The sequence below is a fragment of the Echinops telfairi genome, unplaced genomic scaffold (genome assembly GCF_000313985.2).
Source record: "Echinops telfairi isolate 266 unplaced genomic scaffold, ASM31398v2 ScPeMD7_14;HRSCAF=57, whole genome shotgun sequence".
In the NCBI taxonomy this organism is placed as follows: domain Eukaryota; kingdom Metazoa; phylum Chordata; class Mammalia; order Afrosoricida; family Tenrecidae; genus Echinops; species Echinops telfairi.
The window spans coordinates 5,386,229-5,393,547 of record NW_022103911.1 but is presented as its reverse complement, the minus strand read 5'-3'; positions in this window follow the sequence as shown (position 1 = coordinate 5,393,547).

Here is a 7,319-nt window from a genome sequence, read left to right as displayed (position 1 = left end):
CCATAGTGAATGATGGGGGGAGTGCGGAGTGGAGACCCAAAGCCCATTTGTAGGCCACTGGAGATCCCCTTGCAGAGGGGTCTGGGGGAGGAGACAAACCAGACAGGGTGTGATGTAACATCAATGAAAATTACAACTTTCCTTTAGTTTCTAAATGCTTCCTCCACCCCCACTATCATCTCAATTCTACCGTGCAAGTCTGGCTAGACCAGAGGGTGCACACTGGTACAGATAGGAACTGGAAACACAGGGAACCCAGGGCCGACGATCCCTTCAGGACTAGTGGTGTGAGTGGTGATACTGGGAGAGTAGAGGGAGAGTGGGTTGGAAAGGGGGAACCTATTACAAGGTTCTACTTGTGACCTCCTCCCTGGGGGACGGACAACAGAAAAGTGGGTGAAGGGAGACATCGGACAGGGAAAGATATGACAAAATAATAATTTATAAATTATCAAGGGCTCATGAGGGAGGGGAGATCAGGATGGGAGGGGGTAAAATGAGGACCTGATGCCAGGGGCTTAAGTGGAAAGAAAATGTTTTGAGAATGATGAGGGCAATGAATGTACAATATGCTTTATACAATTGATGTATGTATGTATTGTGATAAGAACTGTATGAGCCCCTAATAAAATGATTATTAAAAGAGATTTCGTTTAGAAATTTCAGTGATCAATATTTTTTATGTTTCAGAAACATTTTTAAAATCAACTTTTCTTGACTTACCTTGTCTATCTACCCTGTTTAACCACATGTTTTCAAACTCAGATTTATATCTATAAAACATTTGTGTTGTTTATTAAATCATTTGACAAATTTTTGTATTATGCCTGTTAATCATTTTGCATGTAGTTATACTTTAAGGACACAATTGACTTATCCCTGGCTCTTATAGACCTGATCTATATATTAATAAATACATCATTCAAGATACGAATAAGGATAAGCAGAGTTGCTTATAAGGAAAGGGTAAAGGGTCTCAGAGAAGACTGATAAATAAATTAAACAGAGCCAGTCAGTTAGAATGTAGAAATTTAGGACAACATGTCACATAGACTCCAGGTCAGATAATCCTCTCAGGAACAGAAATGGGGGTAACCATACCTGGTGGGTAGGGGGAAGGTGGGGGCAGGAAAGGAGGAAGAGTAAACCGATCACAATGGTTGATACATACCCTCCCAACCACCCACACCCAGGAGGGTGAACTTCAGAAACATGGGTGAAGGGAGAAAGCAGTCAGTGTAAGATATGAAAATAATAGTAATTTCTAATTTATCAAGGGGGTAACCGTGGGTGGGGAGAGGAGATGATACCAGGGGCTCAAATAGAAGGGAAATGTTTAGAAAATGATGATGGCAACATATGGACAAATATGCTTGATACAATTGATATATGGATTGTTATATGAGCTGTAAGAGCCCCCAATAAAATGATCTTTAAAAAAATTCTTTAAAAGAAAGAAATTTAGGACTAGATGGCTTGTTAAACCAAAAGACTACCAAGTGGGTGGCTTGAAAACATATTTGGTATTTATTGCATTATAATTCTGAATGCTAAAATATGAATTCAGGGAATTAGCAGGAATGTACTCTGTGAAATCTAGAGAAATATCCTAGTCTTTTGAAGCTTCTGGCAGAAGCTGGTATTCTTTAGTTTTTAGACAGCTCTTCATATTGTATCTTCCCCTGTATTTAGTCATATTTCCTTGTTTGATTTTACTATTTTTAGATGCCTTTCACAAGGGATTAGACCTAAGACACATCCTACTTTCTTATGTCGTAACTGATGATAGCATCAAAGAAAGACTAAGTTTTCCCAAACAGGATAATATTCACAGGTATACATGTTAGGATTTAAATTTAATTTTAGGGGAACACAATTAAATCCAGAATAGGATTTAATGGACAATTAATAAACAATCCTATTCTAGATTTTGTTGCCTATGTTAACAATATCAAAGGTTACTTCTTATAAAATCTCCAGATAGAATACACAGAAATCAAATGGACTATACCCATGGGAAGAGACAATGGAGATGCTCAATATCAGCAGTTAAAATGAGGCCAGGGGCCAACTGTATAACACACCATGAATTACTTATATATTGTTCAGATTGAAGGAAAGACAAATTTTAAAAGTCCAGAAGACAAAGCATACAATTTTGAGTATATCTCACCTGAATTTTGAGAACTAAAGAATAGATTTAAAATATTGAACACTATTTACAGAAGACCTGACGACCTGCGAGATAACATCAAGAGCATTGCACATGAAGAAAGCAAAAGGTCACTACAAAAACGAAAGAAATTTAACACCAACGTGGATGTCAGACAAGGCACTGAAGTATGACCACAGTGGTGGAGTAGCTCTTTAAGTGGAAGAAATGATGAAGTCAACAAGTTTAACAGAAATTTTCAAAGAGTAGCTAGAGAAGACAAAGTAAAGTATGATAATGAAATGTGCAAAGACTTACAGTTAGAAAACAAGAAAGAACATATATAGCATATCTTAATCTGCAAGAACTAAAAAGAAAATTCAAGCCTCCAGTTGCAATACCAAAAGATTATATGGACAAAATATTGAACAGTGAAGGAAGCATCAAAAGCAGATGAAAATAATATGGAGTCAATGTATCAAAAGAATGGGTCAACATTCAACAATTTCAAGAGATAATACATGAAAAAGGACCAATGGTATTGGAAGAAAAAGGTCAAGTTACATTGAAGTGATTAGTCAAAAATAAGACTCCAGCTACTGATGGAATACCAAATGAAATGTTTCAGCAAGCTGATGAAGCACTGGAAGCAATCACTCACTTATGATAACTAATTTGGAAGACTACTTGGTCAACTGATTGGGAAAAATCTGCATTTTTACCCATTCCAAAAAGGTCATCCAATAGAATTTACATATTATAGAATGATATCATTGAAATCACTTGTAAGTAAAATTTTGATGCAGATCATTCAACTATGGATGCAGCATTACATTGACAGGGAGCTTCCCGAAATTCAGATCAGATTCAGAAGAAGACAATAGATATAGAATAAGAAATATCATTGCTGATGTAGATGGATCTTGGCTGAAAGCAGAGAGAATAAGAAAGGTGTTTACTTGTGTTTTATTAAATGTACTGGACTGTGTGGACTATAACAAACTATGAAGATCCTTGAGAAGACTGAGAATTCCAGGCCTTTTCTTTGTGCTCATGCTTGATCCACCTGTAAGTGGATCACGAGGAAGTTGTGTGAACAGAACAGAGACCACTACATGGTCAGAAAAGGTAGGCATCAGGGTTGTATCCTCTCATCATAATTATTTAATTCAATATGCTGAGCAAAATAACAGGGAAGTAACACCATAAGTAACATTGTTATAAAAGGAAAAACATTGAAGTTATCCAGGATTTAATCTTCCCTGGATCCACAAACAATACTCAAAGAAGTCAAGAGATCAATGGCACATTGCCTTGGGGAAATCAGCTGGACAAGACCACTTTAGAGTTCTGAAAACTAAGGAGAATACTTTCAGGTGTGGCTGACCCAAGCCATATTTTCAATTGTTTCATATGCATGGGAAAGTTACACATTGAATAAAGAATAACAAAGAATCAATGTCGCTGAATTATGGTGATGGTAAAGAATCTTTAAAGTACTATGGACTGCCAAAAGAACAAACAGATCTGTCCTTGAATGACAAAAGTGCTCATTAAAGGCAAGGATGGTGAGACTTCATCTCATGTACTTTGGGCATGTTATAAGGAGAGGCCAGTCCATGAAGAAGGACATCATGGAGAGACAGTGAGGAAAACAAAGGCCCTCAATGGGATGGATTGACACAATGGCTACAACATCGGGTTCAAGGATGGTAACCATTGGGAGGATAGTGCAGAAAATGGCAGTACTTTGTACCTATCAACAGCAACAATTATGATTTCCCATGCAACAAGTTAACCCACTGGAATAAAATAATGTACACATTAAAAGTTGGAGAAGAGACTATAGAGCAAAGCAATTGAACTTATACAGGGGAGAAATAAACTTGTCTTGTATTAAGATGGTATCAATAGAGATGGAGAAAAGAAAATGAATGCAGGGCAAAAGCGGAGGAATTATCCTTGTAATGAGAAGGATACCTTCACCATGGAAACAGAAAAGATGGTATAGGATACAGATTTAAGTTCACAGGTGATTAATAAGAATCATATCTATCTATCATCTATCTATCTATCTGTCTATCTATCTCTCTATCTATATCATAGATCTTTTTCTATTAAAGAAAAACTATTAACCCTTGCCTGAGTCAAACTTGACCAAAAGACATTGTTTTTTGCAAAAATATTTTAAAAAGTGAGAAAAACATACTTATATGGTCTCTGTGAACATGGAAATTGGGTTGTGGTGCTCTTTTAGTTTCTACCAATTCCTTAAATTACTTTTACAATTTAAATTGGGGAAAACATTTTATTTCTACAACTGTCTGCTTTCTCATAGCTATTGGCAAAGTTTTCCTAAAAAGTGTCATGTTTCTGCTATGCTTTCTAGGCATTGAGTGTAAGCTGTGTCTGTCTACCAGTTTATGATGAGATGCTGAAGGATATTGAAGAGGCCACAATTTTGACAGAAAATTTCTAAGAGGCTGGAACCCAAGTCATTGCCTTTTACAGAACTCCCAAATACAGCAATTTGAGTCCATAGACTCAAGTCCATAGACAAAGAAATCCATCAAAATCACTTGAATAAATTTTGTAAAATATATGTGTGGGCTTTGTTTACATCTTCAAAATTAGGAATTTCATTTGTTTTGAGAGCCAAAATAGCTAGCCTTTTTCACTTCTGGTAAGATATGAAAAGAATGATAATAATTTATAAATTATCAAGGGTTCAGGAGGGAAGGAGGGTGGAAGAGGAACGGGATAAAATGAGGAGCTGATACCAAGGGCTCGAGTCGAAAGAAAATGTTTTGAAAAGGATGATGGCAACATATGTACAATTGTGCTTGACACAATGGATGTGTGAATTGCTAAGAGCCCCAATAAAACGATTTTTTTTAAAACCCACTAGAAATAGACACATTAAAATGGGGTGTAGGTTTGGAGTGGAGATTATTTTGTCAAGCAAATGGAGGAAATATGAATCTAAATATGAACCTATAGTTTAGTCAGGAGTAAAATCAGTATCAGAGAAGCTTTGCTATGATCATTATGGGCCATCAAGTCAGAGTTAGACACAACTTAGTCTTCAAAGTGACCTCTTTACTTTTTAACACTTTTAAGAGCCTTGCAATAACTTGCCCCATGAAATATGTCCTTTGATTTCCGTGGGATCTAAGTAAAACGGGAGTCTTGCAGGCTTTTCTGTTAATATTGATGGGGCTATTAGTTCAGTTGTGAGGGTTTGTGTTTTCCTTAAGTTGAAGTTTAATTTATACTGAAGGCTATAGTCCTGTGGTTAAAGTTCTCTTTACTTTTGGGCTGCAAGGTTGCATTCTCAGTATATCAGAGTGTGACATACATTGGTACATGATGCAATCCTGACATCGCTTGGTTGGTTTCAGACAGCATAATAGTTCCTTTTTCTGTTTGAATAGTTGCAACTTTGTCTAGTAGAGTTTGTCTATGAATGCGAGTAAGGGCTCTGAGATTCACCTTCGTTACAATGTTATCCATAGTTTGTTAGGGTCCACAAATTAACTGCCTCTTCACAGTCAATAAAACACATGTAAACATCCTCATGACATCCTCTGCTTTCAGCCAAGATCTGTATGATAGCAACAATGGTATTCCTTGTCTCATGTCCGCTTTGGAACCTGGCTTGATTTTATGGAAATTTTCCATGTGCTGCTGTCATCGTTTAGAGTTAACTTCAGCAAAATTTTATTTGTTTGAAATATTAATCATAGTGTTTGATACTCCCTTCATTTGGTCCATTCACCTTTCTTTGAAATGGGTCAAATATGAGTCTCTTCCATTTAACGGATCAAATAGTTGTGTTCCAAATATTTTGGCACAGATGATGAGCACTTTCAGCATCTTAGCCTTTAGTAGTTAGTTCATAAATTTGAAAAATAATAATCATATCTTCCTTATAGACATATGGATCTTATATTATTACTGATATAAGTGTACTTCATGACAGTTCTTGAAATGTTCCCTATAAGAATGAATACAGCATAATTTCTCTTCCATTTGTCATTCCTGACATAGCAGACTTTATAATCAATTGATCTGAAATGGTCAATAGCAGGCTATTTAGCTCACTAATGCCTAGGTGGTTGATCTTTGTGTGCTCCATTTCATTTGTTTACAACTTCTAAATTTTCTAGGTTCATCTTTCATACATTTCATATTCTGATTATTAATGTACAGTTGCAGCAATTTTTTTCTCATTTTGAGCTGTACCATATCAACAAATGAAGTTCCTGAAAGTTATGCTCCATCCATTCCATTAAGGCTGGTTCCATTTTGAGGAGGCAACTGCTCCCCATCCATGCCTTGGACGCCTTCCGACCTAAGGTGCTCATCATCGAGCACTATATCATACAATGTTCTGTTTCTGTTCATAAGGTTTTCAGGGCTAATTAAAAAGAAGAAAGAAAACTGTTCATCGTTCGACTCTATTTTAGTCCGAGAACTTCCCTGAAGTCTGTTCACCCTGGGGGACACTGCTAATGTTTGAAATACTGATTATTTACCTTCCAGTATCACAGCAACATGCACACAGTACTAGAAACTAACAGAAGTCATGGAATTTGAGGAGCATCATATCTGTAAAATATCTTAAACATTAAATGGAATATAAGTGATTGTATTAAAAGAGTCTTTTGTTTTGCATTTTACCTAAAAAAATACTTTGAGGAATTCAAGTTTTGTTATTCTTATATTTGCCACTTTGGGCATGTATGTGTTTCTAGTGAGCTATATATCCTTAAATCAATAGAAATCACTCTTAATCTCAATTATCCAACATATGCACTATTTGAGTGGATGAAAAGTGAAAATTGTATCCTGTATTCATAAGTTGCATGATAGTGTGGAATCAGTTTCCTTTTCTTCCCCCCCCCCGCTCCTCAATTTCTATTGAGCATGTGCAGTGTGCCTGGCACAACAGAACCCAGAGAACACCTTGCCCCTGCTCCCGGGGAGCTTACAGTCTGAAAGGGGCGGGGCAAATTTTCATTTTAAAACGGTAGTTTTATTTGGTGTTTTCTGCAAAGTACTTCGGAGCTCTTCTGTAAAGCGATTCTCGGGATATATGAAGAGGATATAGGAAGAGAAAGGATTTAAAGGCAGATGATGACAGACTAGTAATGGATAGGGGGGT